We start from the raw sequence: 19,682 nt of genomic DNA on the forward strand, positions 1-19,682 counted from the left end.
AAAATTTAAAAAGGAAGGTAAGTTGAAACATCTCCTGCTTACTAGTATAACATACACTGAAAAAGTCAAAAATCAAAAAGATCAATGTTTTGTAGCAAATGAATAAATACTGACACCAAGTGAGATTGGGGCCTGTTTTGCTTCCTAATCAGCTCAGCTTGGGGTTTGTACTTAAATAGTCTATCTTTTTTAAACTTTGACTTTCAGAGCCTTTGAAATTCAAATTGTGGGTAAAAGATTGTGAGCCTGGAAAGAAGAAAACCAGGGAGCTAGGCTTTATAATCTGGCTCTCCTCTAGAAAAAGATGTGGTCTTAATCACTAATTAAACAGTGCTCAACATCTTTAGAAAGGAAAAGTTGAATCTCAGCTCTGATGTCATGTGGCTTGAAGGCCAGATAGCAGAATGGACTAAATGAAAGAAATTAAATTAACATCTCTTTTTTTTTTCTATCTGCTGAGTCTGCCTGGGCTGCTGTCACAATATCATATATATCAGCTTATAAACAATAGAAACTTCTCACAGTTCTGGAGACTGGGAAGTCCTAGGTCGAGACATGGGAAGATTTTATGTCTGCTGGAGGCCTCTTCCTGGCTCATCATTGCTGTCTTCATGGGGTAGAAGAGGCCTCCATTGTAAAGGCACTGATCCTGTTAGGAAGGCTCCACCCTCACAACCTATCACCTTCACAAAGCCTTCCTCCTGTAGGACCACCTTTGGGTTGTGATTTTAACATTTTTACTGGGGGACAGGGGATAAACAGTTCATCATAATATTTCAGAAAGCTTCCACTAGATGCCCCTGTCTTAAACAAAAAGATGAGTCATAGATGCCTAGAAGTTTATCCATTTCTTGTAGATTTTCAATCTATTGGAACATAGATTTTCACGCATGCTCTGCTGAACCTCTGTCTGCACTGGTAGCTATTGCAACCTCCCCATTTTACATCCTAATTTTACTTGTTTGGGTCTTTTCTCATTCTTTTGGTTAGTTTGGCTAAGATTTTGTTAATCTTGTTTATTTTTTTGAAGATAAACAACTTTTTGCTCCATCAATTCTTTGTATTGCTCATTTTATTTCATTAATTTCTGATCTGATATTTGTTATCTTCATTGTCTACTGCTTTGGGTTTTGGTGTTCTTTCTTTTCAAAGACAGTGAAAGTCATCACTGTCATTTTTTGAGATTTCTCTGATTTTTATTACTTTTTATTTGTTTATTTTGTGTGCGTGTGTGTGTGTGTGCACACACCATGGTACACATGTGGTGATCAGAGGACAACTTATGGAGGTTAGGTCTCTCCTCCCACCATGTGGGTCCTGAGGATTGATCTCTCAAGTCATTAGGCTTGGCAGCAAGTGTCTTTACCCACTGAACCATCTTGCTACCTCTGCCTGATTTTTTAAAAAATTTAAATTACATTTATTTTGTGTGTGTGTATCCCACAGGATATTGTATGTTGTGTATTCATTCTCATTCAATACTAAGAATTTTTTTTAAAGATTCTCTTAATTTCTTCAATTTCAATCATCATTCAGTAGCATATTGTTCAATTTCCATGAATCTGTCTATTTTCTGTAGTTTCTATTGTTGTCGGTTTCTAGTTTTATGTCATTGTGATCAGATATAACACAATAAAGTATTTCTATTTTCTTGTATTTGCCCTCAAATTTGATCTATTTTAGAGAAAGTATCATGGGCTGCTAAGAAAAGTATGGTATTTGGGTGGCACATTCTGTAGGCATCTCATAAGTCCATTTGATTTTTAATGTTATTTGACTCAACTTTCTTTGTTGATTTGTTTTGGTCAGTGGTAGAATGCTTGACAAGTATGGAAGAAGTCCTGGATTCAGTCCCCACTACTAGATAAGTGAATGAATGAACACATAAAATCCATAGATCAAAAAAGATTCTGTCACCCTAGTCAGAATGGCTGTCATCGGGAATAAAATGGAAACAAATGCTGGAGAGGAAGTAGGCAAAGAGGAACCCTTACACACTGTTGGTGGAAGAGTAAACTAGTGAAGCCACTCTGGAAATCTGTCTGGAGGTTTCCCAAAAAGTAGAAATAGATCTACCATATGAGCCTGCTCTAGCACTCCCAGACATATACCCCAGTGACTCTACATCCTACAACAGAGATACTTGCTCATCCATGCTCGCTATTACTCTGTTCACAGAAACCAGGAAATGGAAGCAACCTATATGTTCATCAACTGGTGAATGGATAATGAAAATGTGGTATATATGCACATTTAATATTACTGAGCTGTAAAGAAAAATGAAATCTTCAGATGGACGGAAACTAGAAAAAATTATTCTCAGTGATGTAACCCAGTCCCCAAAAGAAAAATGCCACAGTCGTATGAGGGTCCTAGCTTCAAGTTTAATATGGAGTATATGTGGAAGCCAAGGACATAGAAACAGGCCATTGGTTGGGAGGGGCATGTGCCAGTGCCCATCGGCCAAGATGAACAGCACCTGAAAGGGGGAGTGAGGATGAAAGAAAAACAAGAGACAGAGAAAGGATACTTGGGAGGACTGTCAGTAGAGACTGCAGCCCCAGTTTATTTCAGCTCAGCCTTTTTATACAGTAGAACATCAGAGCTAGCCACTGTTTGCTTAACTCAATTAGCTTCAACAGCTGTTTTTTCCCCACCTTTATCTGAGGGTCAAGGAACAGTCAAATACTTGCTTGTGAATTCCACCAATTAACCATCTTCCCTAAATTATAAACACATTCCTCCTGACTTGGCAGAATAATTAGGTACTGGTGTGCAAAACACACAAACTCTTGAGTCAAAGTGAAAGATCATAAAGTAAACTAGCAAGCCTGCCACAGTTCAATGTACATAATGGCTGTGCTTATACTAATAGCTCCCAACAGGCATGCATGTAGGGTGGGGGACAGTAAATACAGATGAAATATAGATGAAATGAAAATAGAGAGGGGGAATACTGGGAGCAGAAGGAATCAGCAGGAAGTGGGGGGGGAGGCAGGGGAAGGCTTAGCCAGAAGGAAGTGTGCATGAAGAAACTACTTGGGAAACTATGCTTTTCCAACCCAATTTTAAAAAAGCATAGTAAGAGAAGACAGTAGAATACATGTGATATGGAAGAACATGGGAGCACACTGGGCACAAAGGTCTAAGCAGGGATGGGGGCAGGGGGATGGGGAAAGGAAGGGTAAGGGCCGATTAACCACAAATAAGAATGTATGAAGAGGTGCTATGAAACCCCACTAGTTTGTAACCTAATTAAAACAGACTACCCCATATTAGTGAACAGTGCTGCTCCCAGAAGACATGGGTTATTAAAGGAAAATCTTGTTGCCAGGCAGGGGTTACCTGGATATGTAGTTCAGTTGGTAGAGTGCTTACCTAGCATGTAGGAAGCCCTGGGCTCCATCCCCAGCACCACATAAAACTGGGATATGGAGGCAGGAGGATCACGAGTTTAAGGTTATCCTCAGCTACATAGCAAATTGAAGATTAGTCTGGGCTACAAGAGACACTGTCTCAGAATAAAAGGAAAGGTATAATAAAGGGGAAAACCAGAAATCAGTAAGCTGAAAATTAAGAGCTGATTTTTTTTTGAAAGATCAATATAATTAGCAAAGTTCAAGGAAAACTACAGACTAATATTATCACTCATGACTTTGTACAAAAAGTTTAACACTTTATCAGCAAATAGAATATGGTAAGACTTGGTCTGGAGATATAGCCTAGTTGGTAAACTGATTGCTTAACATGCACAAAGCCCTGAGTTCCATCTGCAGCACCACATAAACCAGGTGTGGTGGCACATGTCTATATATGAAACAGATGCCTCAGCACTCAGATACAAGCAGTAGATGACAAGTGCAAGGTTACCCTCAACAAGATATCAAGTTTGAGGTCAGTCTGGGCTACGTGAGGCCCTATCTCCAAAAAATTAAATAAAATAAATGAATATAGCAAGATTCTAAATAGTCCACAAATAAACCGTGGGATTAACAGATTTGCTATATCTTCGGTGTGCAAAATAAATATAAAAGTTGGCATGGTGACACCCACCTGGCCTGTAATCCCACTTGAGAGGAAGAAACAGGAGGATCAGGAGTTCAAGAGTAACTTAGGCTACATGAATTCCTGTCTCAAAAATAAACAAACAAAATTCAATGTGTCAACAATGAACTATCTAGACTGGGCATGGTAGTACATGCCTGTAACCATAGCATTCAGGCTGAAGCAGGAGGATTGCTGTAAATTCAAGGCTAACCTGGGCTACATAGTGAGTATGTAGTGATCTTAAGACCTAGCCAGATCTGCATAGGTCTTAAGATCCTGGCTCAAAACCAAACAAAAACAAAAGCAACAAACTACTTTTTTTTTAATGTCTTTTTGAGACAGGGTCTCCCTGGAACTGTCCTGGAACTCGCTATGTAGACCAGGCTGGCCTCAACTCAGAAAGATCTGCCTGCCTCTGCCTCCTGAGTGTTGGGATTAAAGGCGTGCGCCACCACGCCCAGCTACTTTTTAAAAATTACAAAAACTGGGCTGGAGAGATAGCTCACCAGTTAAGAACACTGGTTGTTCTTGCAAAAGACCAGGATTCGAATCCCAGCACCCACATGGCAGCTAACAACTGTCTGTAACTCCAGTTCCAGGGGATCTGACAGCCTTTTCTGTCCTCTGAGGGCATTGCACAACACAGGCACACTTACCTACATGCAAGCCTAACACTCATACACATAAAATAAAAATAATAAATAAGATATTTTTTAAAAAATTAGAAAAGCTGCCAGGCATGGTGGCACACACCTTTAATCCCAGCACTCGGGAAGCAGAGACAGGTGGATCTTCTGTGAGTTTGAGGCCAGCCTGGTCTACAGAGTGAGTTCCAGGCAGCTACAGGAAGACCCTGTCTCAAAAAGACCACAAAAAAAGAAAGAAAGAAAAGGAAAAACTTTTACAATAGCATCAAGAAGACTAAAATATGGGATTGGAGAGATGGCTCAGCAGTTAGGAGCACTGGCTGCTCTTGCAGAGGACCTGGGTTCACTTTCCAGCACCCACATGGCTAACAACTGTCCATAACTCCAGTTCCAGGGGCTCCGACGCCCTCTTCTGGCCTCTGCAGGCATTACATGACACAGGTACACTTACATGCAGGCAATACAGTCGTTCACATAAAATAAAAAATAATAAATTTTTTAAAAAATTAAAATACTAGCAGTCAAAGGAAGTAACAGACAGACTCTACATGATAAAACATTAATGAAAGGAATTAAAGAAAATGCAGGCGCTGGGATATAACACCATGACCAAGCACTTGCCTCACGTGCTTGAGGCCCAAGGTTCAGACTGGAAGACTTACTATTAAAGTATCCATACTATCCAATGTGATCTACAGATTCAATGCCATCATATCAAAATATCAATGATATCTTTTACAGAAACAGAAAGATTATCCCCAAATTTTAGGCAAAGGAGTTTAATAAACATATTTCTAAAGACACACAAATGGCCAGCAGGTATAATAAAAGGTTATTGACATCACTAAAAATCAGCGAAATGAAATTCAAAGCTACAGTGATACATCATCTCATACTTGTTAAGATAGCTATTGTCAAATGATTAAAATGTTGGTAGAAAAATTGTAACATATATGTATTACAATATACATATTATATATTATAATATACATATATATGTAACATATATACAGAGAGAATGAAGAGAAGGAGGATGAAGAGGAACAGGTGAAGGAAAGAAGGAGGAGGAGAGGGAATGGAAAGAATTAAAACCAGTATTTTTTTGAGAATCTCATCCATGAATACTGTACGTGCATCATTTCCACCCCTCCCATCCCAATATTCCCATGGCCCCCTCACTCTCTCTCTCAATTCCTTGTCCTCTTCTTTGATTTATTTTAAATTTTATGTATTTATTTTTATTTTATGTGTATGAGTGTCTTACCATACGCATGTAAGTGCACCACATACATGCAATACCCGTGGAGGCTAGAAGAGGGCGTCAGATTCCCTGGAACTAGAGTTCAGATAGTTGTTAGCTGTTGTGTGGGTCCTGGAAACCGAATGTTGGTCCTCTGGAAGAGCAGTAAGTGCTCTTAACTACAGAGCCATCTCTCTAGCCCCTTCTTTGATTAGAGAGAAAGAGAGAGAGAGAGAGAGAGAGAGAGAGAGAGAGAGAGAGTTATAAATATACATCTATATATAATGCACTGAATTCATTTAGTGGTGTTCATGTGTGCCTGTGTTTAGGACTGACTACTTGGTATGAATTAACTTGTCAGGTGTCAGGGAGCTAGTACCTAGAGAAAATTGATTCTCTCTCGGTATCTGTTCATTGCCTGTAGATTTTCATCTAGAGGGGGGGTCTCCCATGAAGTTCCCCTCATCCACTTTGGCATGTCAACTGGTTTTGTTATTATGTGGGTCTTGTTAGACTGCCGTTCTGTAGAGATTTTGTGGGTGCAGCTTCCCCATCATGTCTAGAGCGCATTATCTAGCAACAGACATCTTGTTCCTCTAGCTCTTAAACTCTTTCTGTCCCCTCTTCTGCAGTGTTGTTCCCTGAGCCTTAAATGTAGAGGTTGCATTGTAGATATATCAAATAGGGCTGGGAACCTCATCATCACTTATTCACTGTATTTCAATCAGTTGTGGAACTTTGTAATAGTTTCCATCTGTTGCAAAAAGATGCTTCTTTGAAGAATGGTGACAGCTATACTTTTCAGAACGGTCCAGATTGCCTGACACCAGTATTGTAAAGAGATATCCACACTCCCGTGTTCATTTCAGCATTAGCTCCCTTAGCCTAAACCTGAAACAACACAAATATCCACCAATGGATGAATGGTTCAAAAATATGATAAAAAGTGGGCATAATGGTGCACACCTGTAACTTCAGCACTCAGGAGGCTAAGGCAGAGAGATTTTATGTTCAGTGACAACTGGTCTACATGGTGAGCTCAAGGTCAGTCTGGGATACATACTGAGACTCTGTATAATGAACAATTATTGAGCCTTAGGAAATAATGAAGTTCTTCTCTTTATGACGTTCTTCTCTTTATGATGATATGGATGAACCTGGAGGACATCAGGCTAAGTGAAATAAGTCAGACACAAGTACACAAATACTGCTTGATTCCACTAGTAAGGAAGTATCTAAAATAGCCACTCACTGAAACAGTGAGAATAGTTTCCAAAGGCTGAGAAGAGGGCGAGATGGAGCATTAGTGTTCAATGGGCATAAAGATTTCAAAATTATTTTTAATTTTTTTATGTAAATATGTTTGTGCTTGTGTGTTTGTGTGCACATGTGCATGCAGGAGCCTACGGAGGCCAGAAGAGGGTATCAGATTCACTGGAACTGGAGTTTCAAACAATTATGAGCCACCATGTGGGTGGGAACTAAACCCAGGTCCTCTGTAAGAACACAAGCACTCTTGACTGCTGAGCCATCTGTCCAGTCCCAGGTATAAAGTTTTAATTATGCAGAATAATCAACAACATAACACTACTATATTGTGTACTTAAAATTTTTTAAGAGTTAAATCTCGTTAAAAACTCAAACAACAGGGACTGGAGAGATGGTTCAGTGGTTAAGAACATTGACTGTTCTTGCAGAAGACCCAGACTTGAATCCCAGCACCCACATGGCAGCTGACAACTGTCTGTAACTCCAGTTCCAGGGGATCTGACAGCCTCTTTTGACCTCTGCAGGCATTGCACGACATGGGTGCACTTACTACCTACATGCAGGCAATACATGCACACACACACACACACACACACACACACACACACACACACACAAAGAAAACCTCAAACAACAGCAAAATACACAAAACCCCACAAAAAGGCACAAGGAAACTTTCAGAGGCAATGTGTGAGCATCACCTCTTCTGTGCTGATAGCTTCACAGCCGTTCATCGAGTGCTGGCAAGAATGTGGAGAAGCTAGGTCAGCCACATTGCTAGCAGGGATATGGGATGATACATCTATTTTGAAAAACATGTTGGCAGACTCTTAAAATGAAGCATGCAACTACCATATAATCTAGAAACCACATGTCTGGGCATTCATATTAAAACTTAGGTTCACGCCGGGCGTGGTGGTGCACGCCTTTGGTCCCAGCACTCTGGAGGCAAAGGCAGGTCGATCTCTGTGAGGTCGAGGTCAGCCTGGTCTCCATAGTGAGTTCCAGGCCAGGGGGAGCTACAGTGAGACTCTGTCTCAAAAAAATCAAAATTTAAAAAAAAAATTTTTTAATTAGGTTCACATACAAACCCATATGTGAAAGTTTATAGTAACTTTATTTGTAGTAGCCTCAAACTGGAAACAACACCAACAACACGTCCTCCAATAAGCAAATGGCCAAACAAACTGTGGCTCATCCACACAGTGCAATACTATTTAGTAACAGAAACAAAGAAAACACCAATACATGTAACAACATGGGTGAATCTCCAGAAAATCATGCTGAGTGCTTACGTACATAGAGTATAATTTCATTTATAAAACATTCTTGACATTACAAATTTCTGGAAGTGGAAACCAACACAGTAAGTGGTTTCTAGAAGTAAGGAAAAGAAGAAGTGCAGAAGAGAAGTAAGTGTGGCTACAAAGGAGCATATGAGGGACTCCTGTGGCATAGACGTGTTTGTGTCTTTGCAGTGTCAGCAACGCTATTCATACTGCAGTACCAAACTACAACTTTCAGGACGTCACCAGTGGGGGAAAGTGGGTAAAGGATACTTGGGATTTGTTTATAATTGTTATTTTTTTGAGATAAAGTCTCATGTAGCTGGTCTCAAACTCAATATGTAGCAGAGGATGACTTGAACCCTTGATTCTCCTGCCTCTCTTCTCCCAGTGCTGGGATTATAGGCATGCACTGCCATACTGGGTTTAGGCTATGCTGGGGCTGGAACCCAGGATTTCATGCACACTAGGCAAGCACTCTGCAACTGAGCCAATTTTTTTTTGTTTGTTTGTTTGTTTGTTTGAGATAGGGTCTCCTTATAGTCCAGCTGATCTGGAACTCTCTACCTAAACCATGTTGTTTTGGGTTTTTTGGTTTTTTTTGTTTTTTTTTTTTGGTCTTTTTGAGACAGGGTCTCCCTGCCTCCCAAGTACAGGGACTAGGAATATGAGGTAAAGAGCACAAAAGACCAACCACATTGACAAAAATGCCTAGCATTCTGTTTTGTCAGGAATAGGAAGCAATGGGAACTACCAGAAATCTGATGAGAATTTACATTTTGTGAACACCTTGGAAAATAATTCTGTGTTCTCTAATAAAACTACATATAAGTATACTCTTGTAGTCCAGCAATTCCATCCTAAGCTATATGCCCTTAAAAAAAGTTTACACTTGGGTTCACAAAAATGTTATACACATAAAAATGTTATTTAGCAGTGTTTTTATATCCCCAAACTAGAAACAATCCAATGTACAACTAATTTCTAATATGTTTATATAAGGAGATTTTTAAAATATTTTATTTATTATTTTATGTATATCCATGTATTCCCTGCGTGTATGTACCTGCACCCATGTCATGCAGTGCCTGGGGAGGACAAAAGAGTGCCTGAGGAGACAGTTGTTATGTGCCATGTGGGTGACAGTTGTTAGCTGCCATGTGGGTGCTGGGATTCGAACCTGGGTCTTCTGTAAGAACAGCCAATATTCTTAACCACTGAGCCATCTCTCCAGCCCCTCCCCAACCCCATATAAGGGGATTTTAAGTAGCAATGAAAAATCCAACAAACAACCACATGTAAGAAAGTGATTCCTCTCACAAACAATAAAATAAAAGCACAGCCACAAAAATATGGATGCTACATTATCTTGTTTATAGAAAGTTCAAAAGCAAGCAAAAGTAAACAGCAGTGCTTAGGGTGCATTAAAAATAGACCAGCTCTAAACATACATGATGAAGCGATCACTGTAAAGTCAGGATGGTTGCTACTTCAGGAGAAGGGACTTGGGGAAGGGAGTAGGTGTTGGAGAGGTTTGGTTTGCTGGCAAGCACTAGGATGGTAATTACACAGATGTTTGGCTTATAATGACTCACTAAGCTATGCACATACACTGTCTTGCTTTGCTCTGCAATAGTTTGTAATGAAATTGCAAGTCCCTCATATTTTGTTGCTTTTGCCTTTGAAAAGACAAGAAAGGAAGGTAGGTGTGAGATCTGACCATACAGAGAAAGGTGGCACTTGGAATCTGAGTAGACAACCCAAGCCTGTGAAGAGAAAGTGAAAGAGAAGTGCTGAACCACAGCGGTCCTGCTGGAGTGTCTAAGGGTAGCTCGGCTGGGGACGGTAGCTTTTTTATTAAAACAATGTATTGAGAATAATGAAGGTCGACGGACACAGAAACTATATCCGTGCTCCTTGGCAAGTTGGACTGGACTAAGGGACCATTGTTTTACGTGCTTGGGATTTTTTGTTTTTCAAATCAGTCACCCTTGCCTTGAGTTCCCCTTTGTCCCTCCCCGCCCCCCCCCGTATGAAGAGGAAAACATATTTGATTGGGAAAGCTCTCTCCTTGAGCTTATCCTGGGTGACCCCCTTTCTCCCCACTCCGGTAAAAACAAGACTGGAACGCAGGTCGGGAGAAAGAAGTTCGGCTCTGAGATGCTTTGGGAGTGCTGGAAACGCTGTTTTCTTCTCTCTCCAGCTGTTCTCTGAGCAGACTTTCAAATTAACTAATATCAGAACTTGGTTGTTTGGGGTAGAGCACACATATAACTCCCTAAGAGAGCGACTACAGTTGAGAAATCCCGAACTCCACTAACGTTTTTCGACTCTTCTTTCCTGCCAGATGTCTCCATCACAAGGCTGAGTAAGTGCACACACTCTGTCTTCCACGAGGCTCGTGTACATCTCCACGGAGGGGACATCAGTGTCCTTGGACTCCAGGGCCGTGTGGGCTGGTGCTAGGAAAAAACGATGAGCCTTTGGGCTGGCTGTAGAGGAGATCTCTCTTCAGTGGACAGCGACACACTCTGACGCCTAAATTCTCAAGATTTTCCGTGCTGGACCGCTCTGTAGCTGGCAAAAGTCCCAGCTACCGAGGCATCCTCGGGCACAGGGACTAAAAGGTAGCGGAGCTGAGAGTTTTTTTTTTTTTGTTTTTTTTTTAAGATACCAGCTCATCCCTAAAGTGCAATCCGCCTTTCGAACTGGGGATTCTCCCAGGACTCCGGCCAGCACCAATCAGGTCGCTCGGTACCTGCCCCCATCGCGGCCACCTGGAGGAGCCTGGGGGCTCAAGGCTGCTCACCCGGCCATCACCAGGAGCGCCGGGGCGGGCAGAGCATCCTCACGTGGGCCGGTAGGGCTGCCTGCGCCCGGAAGAAGCGCGCTGAGTCGGGGAGCGAGCGCGGGAGCCGCGGTCGGAGCGCAGCAGCACCGCCACATAACTCGCTAAGCACAGGTCACCGAGAGAGGGGACCGACCCCGGCCGAGCGGCCCGCGGGACGCTGAGCTGGGCGCCTGGATGAGCCGGGCACGGGAGCGCTGTCCAGGGCGCCTGCACACCCCGGTAAGCGTGCGCCCTCCGCCGCCAGGTGCGTGTCTGCGGCGGTCGGCTCCCTCCGCAGCTGGGGGTGCCCTGGCCTCCAGTCTGCACTTGCCCCTGGCCTCCATTAGTCCCCACCATACGGCCCCATGCCGCTTCCCCCCGCCCTGGCCGGCTCTCACCCGGATGGGGCGACCATCTGATACCCTTGGCGACCACCCTGGACCCGCGGCCCACGGGGCAGACGAGAGACCCCGGGTGCTCCCCTGATTGCCCCGGCGTGAGTACCCCACCTGGGAATCTAGGGATGGGTGGGTGCAGCCCTGGCAGTCGGCCGCCGTCAGTCTGTGTGTTCAGGTTCCTGCATGCAACTCGAAGCCACCTTGTAACCTGGGCTGGCTTGCTAGTGATTTTCCTGAAGTTTTACGAAATAATGAGGGCCGAGGTGCTTTTGTGGCTTCGGGAGGAGGGGCACCCGTAGGCATGAGAGGACAGGTATCTTTGCCAGTTACTCCAGGAGCAGGGTAGCCTAAAGAACAGAGAAACCGGACTTGGCAGGCAGGACCGTTGCTGGCTTGTTCCTCCTCCTCTAGGGCGGCTTCCTACGCCCACAGGACACCCAGCGACACGGAGGGCCTGGCCCAAATAGACCAGGGGCTGAGCAGAAAGAGGCATCAGAATAAGGGCTGGATTCTGCTGCTTTGTTCAGGTCATCCTGAGTGTGCTGGGGGCAGCTCTCAGGAAGAGCCCTTGGAAGGTGGTTGGAATCTGCAACTCAGAAGACAGAGGAGAAGGACAAAGATGAGCTCTAAGCCCTGTCTGAGCCTCTCAGCACCTTTTGTTTGTTTGTTTGTTTGTTTGTTTGTTTGTTTGTTTTGGTCACTGGGACATTTATTTTCTCTGCGTGGAACTGTGCAGCCCTAGACTTCTGTGCTTCCTAACAAGTTTGATGTGGCAGGCAACCACCGGGAAGGCTGAGGCACATTCTCAGGACTTTTCCAGTCTGTGGGAACACTGACCCTGCTGGAGTCCAGGACCCCATTGTTGGCCTGGTTGGAGGACCTAATAGGAAGTGGGATTCTCTCTGGCAGGCTGAGGGGCAGTTTCTAGCTAGGCTGCCTTGTAACTGGCAGAGATTGATGTCTGTGTGGTGGGATCTCTGTGCCTCACCAGTGTCTGAGCCAATCCTAGAAGAGACAATGTGAGACACAAAAGGAGACAGTGCAAGGGACAATGGTGCTAGGCAGTGTGTTGGCTTTGCTTGAGATTCACCAGGATTTGCAGTCTTCTGAGGGGAAAGGCAGCCTCCTCTCCCTGCTAACGAAGTTCTTGAAAGCCACGGATATTTTGATCTTACCCCTAGATAGCAAGGTGAACCAGAGGGAAGAAAAAATAAAGGTACACTCTCATAACACAATTTCTCAAGATGTCTCTCCCCAGCTCCCATGCAGGAGAGGATCTAAGCCAACGTATGGAGACAAGGCTGACAACATCCAGAGAGAAATTAAGCACGGCTTTCTGATGGTTCCGCTGCGTATTAGGCAAATCAGCAGCAGCAGCTCTTTCCTTCCAGTTCCCACTCACTTTGGGAGCATGGTTATAATTCCCACAATCCTGGGGAATGTAAGGTGACACTGTCCTGCTTGGACTGCAGGACCTCTGAAGTCCTCTGAGGCATGAGAGCATCACTGGATGAATGGAAACCTAGCTGTGGGCACCTGCCAGAACTAGTGGTCTGTCTTTGCCACCTCTTCAGAAATAGGCATCCTGGAAAGGCAGGCAATATGGATTATGATGCTGATGAGAGGTCCCTCGTGTTTTGTCAGAGGATTCTGTGTTATCTCTAGCCTGCCCAGCTGTAATTGAAAATGAGTGCTGTCTTAGTCCCTCTGTGTGCAGACATTGTCTGGCCACAAGGGAACCTGGCCCAGGAACAGCTCACACTTCACCCAGAGGCCCAAAACTGATTTTAGTGAGCTGCCTCAGACTATGGAAGAGGTTAAGTGGCTCAGAGGGGAAGTTAGGAATGCTCCAGCTGGCCATTTAAGGAAAAAGCCATTTGGTCCTGGCTGAGCAGTGAGAGTGTCATTTGTGAAAAGTGCCCAGAGGTTGACTGTAACTTGGTGATTTTAAACATGAAGGAAAATTTCTACCATTTAAGTATGATTATTAAGTATCTTCCATGTGCAGACATACAGCTTTTCAAAAAATCAATATTACCCCTATTTTTAATGTGAAGAGACTGAATTTGGGGGAGGTAAAATAATTTTCTAAGATCATAAAGCCAATAAGTGGCAAAGTTGAGCCTAGAGCCCACATCTCTCTGATTCCAATCTCCCTGCCCCTGCTACAGGATCACCTTTTTCAGGTAAGAACTGACATGCATGTGACAGCCCAAAATCCAAAACCATCATCAATAAACACTGTTATTTCAGACAGATGTTTGTGACTCCATTAGACTTCAGGGAAAGTGCTGGTCTAGAAAAAATGTATGCTCTTCATTTGCTTTAATATGTAAAGTGCAAAGCATGGTAGCACATACACTTTCCTTCCGTTAGCAAACAGTGAGAAAATTGATAACTGCTGGCTGCTGGCGAGGTTCTGGGAAAGCAAGCACTCTCATAAATTGCTGGCAGGGAAGCAAAGTAGTACAGCTTCTTTAGAAGGAGAACATTTTGGAAATACCCATCCAAACTAGGAATCCCTGTGCCATCTGACACCTTGATTCCATTTTTAGGAATTTAACTTGGTGCTATGTTTGCATATGGTCACATAGACATAAGTACACTGTAGAAGTTTTTGAGCTATGAAAGTACAGCCTATCTGCTCATCAAATTAAATATTTCATGATACTTCCAGTCAAACACTGGCCTAATCATCCATAGGAAAAGGATTGGGAAGTTTACTGTATAACCAATTTGAAATGTTTTCCAAGGCACATGAAATGTTTTCCAATGTACAAGGCGGAGAAAACAAGATGGACAGAATGTTTATACTATGCTACTGTTCATGTTATAAAAGAGGAGGATAAAGATAGACACAAAGTCTAATAATATCCATTGCCCCCAGGAAGGGTGGGCCTGTAAATCCTTTTGTGTCTTTTGAATCTTGAATAATATGAAGTTTAAAAATTATCTTTCCATGGCCTGTGCCTGACATGTTCCCTCAAGTACTTCGCTGGATGAATGATCTGGGTGATACCTCCCACTCCCTTCATGGTGCTCAAGAGGATACTTTTGAGTTTAAAGACAAAGGACACAGGGTCCATAATATCTAGGCCATCCAGAACTCCTTTGAAATATGCAGGATTGTGCTTAGAAAGCTGAGGAGAATAGCTGTTTTTGGACAGCAAGCTCTCTGAGGTAGACCTGGCTTGCTCGCCTAGCCTTGAAAACAGGATAAATGAATAGAAACCACCTCTCCTTTTATTGTCTTACTGTTCCCTATGCAGGATAGGAAATTGGCTAGCAACTGAATAGCACTGGATAGGGGACCAAGAGCTTGCTGTGAAAATATCAGATCTGTAGGTCTATTTCTGGGCGTGTATTTGGACCACATAAAAGAGAGGAAAGGAGAAATGTTTGAAAGACCAGGTTTGAAAATTATTTGGGGGTTGGGCTGGAGATGTGATGTGGCTCAGTAATTAAGAGCACTTGCTGCTCTTACTGAGGACCCAGGTTTGATTCCCAGCACATATATCAGACAGCTCATAACTACCTATAATTCCAGCTCCAGGGGGGAATCTGAAGCTCTCTTCTGGCCTTCACAAGCACCTGCACATATGTGGCCTACACTCACACAGACACATACACATTAATAAAAAATTTTAAGGGGTCTGGAGAGATGGCTCAGTGGTTAAGAGCACTGACTGCTCTTGCAGAGGACCTGGGTTCGATTCCCAGCACCCACATGGTGGCTGACTCCAGTTCTGGGGGAATCTGACGCCTTCTTCTGACCTCTGTGGGCATTGCACAACACGGGTGCCCTTACACACATGCAGACAATACACTCATACACATAAAAATAATAAATAAAATATTTAAAATAAAATTTAAAAATTTAAATTTGTTTAAAGAAAATTATTTTAGGATTTAGGGTCATATTGCCCCAGAGTACTTGAGTAAGGAAATTTTCTCTGCACTAATTAGCATGTCCCAAGATGTCCCATTGATTACTTCTCATCAGGAAAGATGCCCAGATTAGTTCTCTGTCCCCAAGAATTCCTGTCTGCTAGTCACCTAGCCTGTAAGCAATGACTGTAGAAGGGGAAGGTGGTGGATGTCCTGTACCATCTTCCCCTTTTCACACAGAGCAGACTATTGATTAACAGAAGCGATAGAAGGAAGACTTGTCTTTTTTGCTTTCCTCCCCTTCATAGGCCTCCTGTTCCCTACATAGTAACCTGCAACCCAGGTTACACCAGCATCACCTGGGCACATACAGATCTGGTTGGATTATAACCAGATGTGGCTGGGAGTCACATACTTTGAGGGATGAGTTGGAATCTTTGCAGCATGCATAGGTCAGGGACCAAGCCATCAGTGTTAGATGGTGGTTAGATTTCCAAGAGACTAGGCTGTGATGTTCCCCAGGGAATAGGGATTGTCAGTGTTTTAGTTTGGATTCTAGTGATATGGAAGACTGTGACTATACCAAGGAACCAGGTCAGCAGGGGTGTTCCCTGGGCCTCATGTCTGGGCTAGGAGTTGCTCTGCTGTTTGGAAGAAACAGGCTGAAAGCCTTGCTTCCATTCAGTTCATTGGCCAGGGTTCACCTCTGACTCAATTCTACTTCAGAAAGAAACAGCTTGAATTTTTCCAAATAAATTCTGGAGCATACAAGTCTTTTGATGTACTGCTGTTGCTCACAGGGGTGGGAGCAAGAAACTGGACTGGGCTCTCAGCCAAGGTGGCCAGAACCCAGCCAGCACGGGGAAAGCCAAAAAGCCCCGCTAATTGAAAAGAAAAATAAAGGAAAAGACTTACGTAGCATACTGGCCATGGATGGTCAGAAAACACATATTGTTCAAGGAACTGGGAAATCAGAGAGATGAGCAAAGGATGGTCCCCAGACAGGAGCTGTCTGCAAGGCAGTGTGGGAGAAGACTGTTCACATCAGAAGGCAATGCTAAGCAGAGGTATAGGTGACATGCTGTCAGACACAGAGGCACTGCTGTGGATCCCAAGTGATTCTGATAGAATATTAAGGTGTTTTTGGAAGTGAGTTTTGAACTGGGTTTTGATGATGGAGTGATTTTGATAGACAACCTCAGGAGAAAGGGTGGACCTAAGAGAGTCGTTTAGGCAAGGTGCAGGGTTATGATAGAATATGGAGTAAAGAAAACATTGATATATTAATGCCATTTCCCCAGCTTCTATCAGAAACATAATATATGGCTGCTTTCTTTTTCTCTTTTCTTTTTTTCTCCCTTTCCCTCTTCTCCTTTCTCTTTCCCTTTCTCTTTCTCTCTTTCTTTATTCTTTCTCTGTCTTTCTTTTCCTTCTTTCTCCTTCCTTCCTTCATCCCTCCCTCCCTTCCTTCCTTTCTTCGTGCCGTCCATTGGCGCCCAGGGGGTTCTCATACGCTAAGCAAGAGCTCTACCACTGAGCTACATCTTCAGCCTAATATGTGGCATTTTTAAGTATTTATAGAGGAAACTGCATCCCCATGAAATAATCACTATATATACACATATATATGGTGTGTGCATGCAGATCACCAAGTCTTGATGATGGGATATAGATAACACAAGTGCACGAGCACTATACAGCTGTATTAAATTTTACTACATCAGTTTTACTTCTAGAAATAACAGAAGACAGTATTTTAGGTACCATATGGTAAAGATCAGGACTTCTTCGTCCCAAGCTACTATGTCTTGATGCCTCTTTCAGTGGGGACAGACTACAGGGACAAGAATACTGCTGAGGATAGTTAAGGTCTGCTGCACCATTTTGCTCATTTCTTCACTCGTTCACCTATTGCTACATTCAACAAACTTGATTTGTGTGTCCAGACCATATGGCAGTCTGATTATGAATAGAGAGGGAGAAAGGGATGGAGAGAGGGAAAAGGAGAGGGAGAGTAGAGGAGAGGGACAGGGACAGGGACAGGGAGACGGAGAGGGAGAGAATAGGAGAAACCATAGTCTTTGTACCCTCCAGGGGCACATAGTACATGGAAGAGATTATAGGTGAAAAGACTAAATGAAATAGAATTGGGAGCAAAGGACTGCAGGAAAACATATGTGCTCAGTAAGTACTGGCTGCTAAAATGAGTAAACAACATGGTAAAAAGTACCAGATACCACAAAGAGAGCAAAGAAGAGGGCCAAAAGTATTCCTTTGGCCAATGGGGCTCGAAATGTATCCATCTAAAGAAACCCATGGAAACTGTGGTTCTCTTTAGAGAATAGCCATGAAATATCCATGTTACAAAGACTGAAAACATAATTTTGAGCTAAGTCAAAGAACATGTGCTAGCTTCTACCATAGATACCACCTGTCAAGAAAATGGTATAAAATAAAAACTTTAGGTTGGAAATAGTCTTTCAGCTCACTTTTCCCTCTATAAATTGGGAAAAGACTACCAAAATTCTATTTTAGTGCAGGAAATCCTCACACCAGATGGTGGAATACCAGAGCTCCAAGGAAGCACCATTTTGGCAATTTGAAGGTTGTTGATGGCTTTAGCAAGGACAATTTCAGTAAAGTTATGAGGCTAGAAGTCAGATGGCATTGGCTGAAAAGTGAGCTTTGCTTAGTCAAGATGCCACAAGTGTTTATTGACTGTCACTGGGACACATGTAGAGGAGAAAAGACAAAGTTCTGACTCATGAAGCTTGAAGTTGTTTAGGAGGAACCAACTTATTATTAAACAAATGTAAACCAATATTGTGATTAAAGCTATAGAATGGTACATGGTCTTATGAGCTTTTAATATTAATAGTGTATCTGGGATAATTCAGGGACTAGCTGAGAATTCATCCTGAGGAAGTTCTGATTGAGCTGAAACCTGAGAGATAAGGAGGAGCTCAGCAGAGAGTGGAACTTAGAAGCCAGGAGAGGATATTCCAGGAATGGGCAAAGGTCATGGCTAGAGAGAACATGGCATCTAAAACATAAAGGCCTGTGGATCTAGAGTTCAGAGACTGAGGGAGCATCATACAAGATGAACAGAAGAGGTCATAAGGGGAAGGAATATACAGCCTTAGCCACACAAAGGATTTTGGTGAAGTAGTCCCTTAAGTACTAAGCAGGAAGGCAACTATGATGATTAGTTTTGATGATCAACTTCATTGGGCTGAAAAGTACCCAGGGATTAAGAAAGTCTACTCAGGGTGCTGGGGTAGGGGCATTTCCTGAGAGAATTAACTAAGGGGGAGATCTAATCTGAACATGGGCAGCACCATCCTATAGACTGAGGGTCCAGAAATAAAAGAAAGGAAAGGAGAAAGCCTGCTAGAGCAGGCATTCTATCTCTCTCTGCTTCCTGGCCACATTGAGGTGAGCTGTTCCGCTCTGTCACATCCTCCCTGTGGATGGGATGGAACCTCTGACTGTGAGCCCAAATGAATCTTCCTTTTAAGTTCATTTTCTCAGGTATTTGTCACAGTAACAAAAGGCCTGACAACCAGTGATGTACTCAGAATTTCTATTTCTTTTCTTTTTTTTTTTTTTTTCAGACAGGGTTTCACTATGTATCCCTGGCTGGCCTGGAACTCACTATATAGACCAGGCTGGCCTCAAACCTACAGAAATCTGCCTGTTTGCCTCCCAAGTGCTGGGGTTAAAGGTGTGGTGTCACCGTGCTTGGCATAATTCTATTTTTAAAAGATTACTCTGGCACTTGGGAGGTGGCTCAGTGTGAAAAGTATTTGTCATGTAAATATGAGGACCCAAGTTCAGATCCCAGAAAATACATAAAATTGGGCACACTAGCACATATTTTAAATTCTAGTGCTCCTATGGAAGATGGGAGGTAGAGACAAGAGAATCCTTAGACACTCACAGGCCAGCTAGTCTGCCTTACACAGGTGATGAACAAGAGGCCCTGTCTCAAACAAGGTGCAAGGGGAAGACCAGCACACAATATCAAGGGTTGTCCTCTGACCTACACACACACACACACACACACACACACACACA

The 19,682-nt window shown here is 43.1% G+C and overlaps 1 protein-coding gene across 2 annotated transcripts in view; it reads left to right on the top strand.

Moving 5' to 3' along the window:
* Nucleotides 1–11,324: 11,324 nt before the first annotated feature.
* Fam163a (family with sequence similarity 163 member A) overlaps nucleotides 11,325–19,682 on the top strand; it is a 90,730-nt gene continuing 82,372 nt past the window's right edge. The window contains exon 1 of one of the 2 annotated variants that reach the window (XM_029560212.1): nucleotides 11,325–11,584. The gene's annotated coding sequence lies outside the window, so the exon portion shown is untranslated. The remainder of the gene's footprint in view (nucleotides 11,585–19,682) is intronic. The other variant, XM_008826143.3, reaches the window with a different exon arrangement.

Source organism: Nannospalax galili, unplaced genomic scaffold, assembly GCF_000622305.1.
Source record: "Nannospalax galili isolate Female #2095 unplaced genomic scaffold, S.galili_v1.0 scaffold429, whole genome shotgun sequence".
In the NCBI taxonomy this organism is placed as follows: domain Eukaryota; kingdom Metazoa; phylum Chordata; class Mammalia; order Rodentia; family Spalacidae; genus Nannospalax; species Nannospalax galili.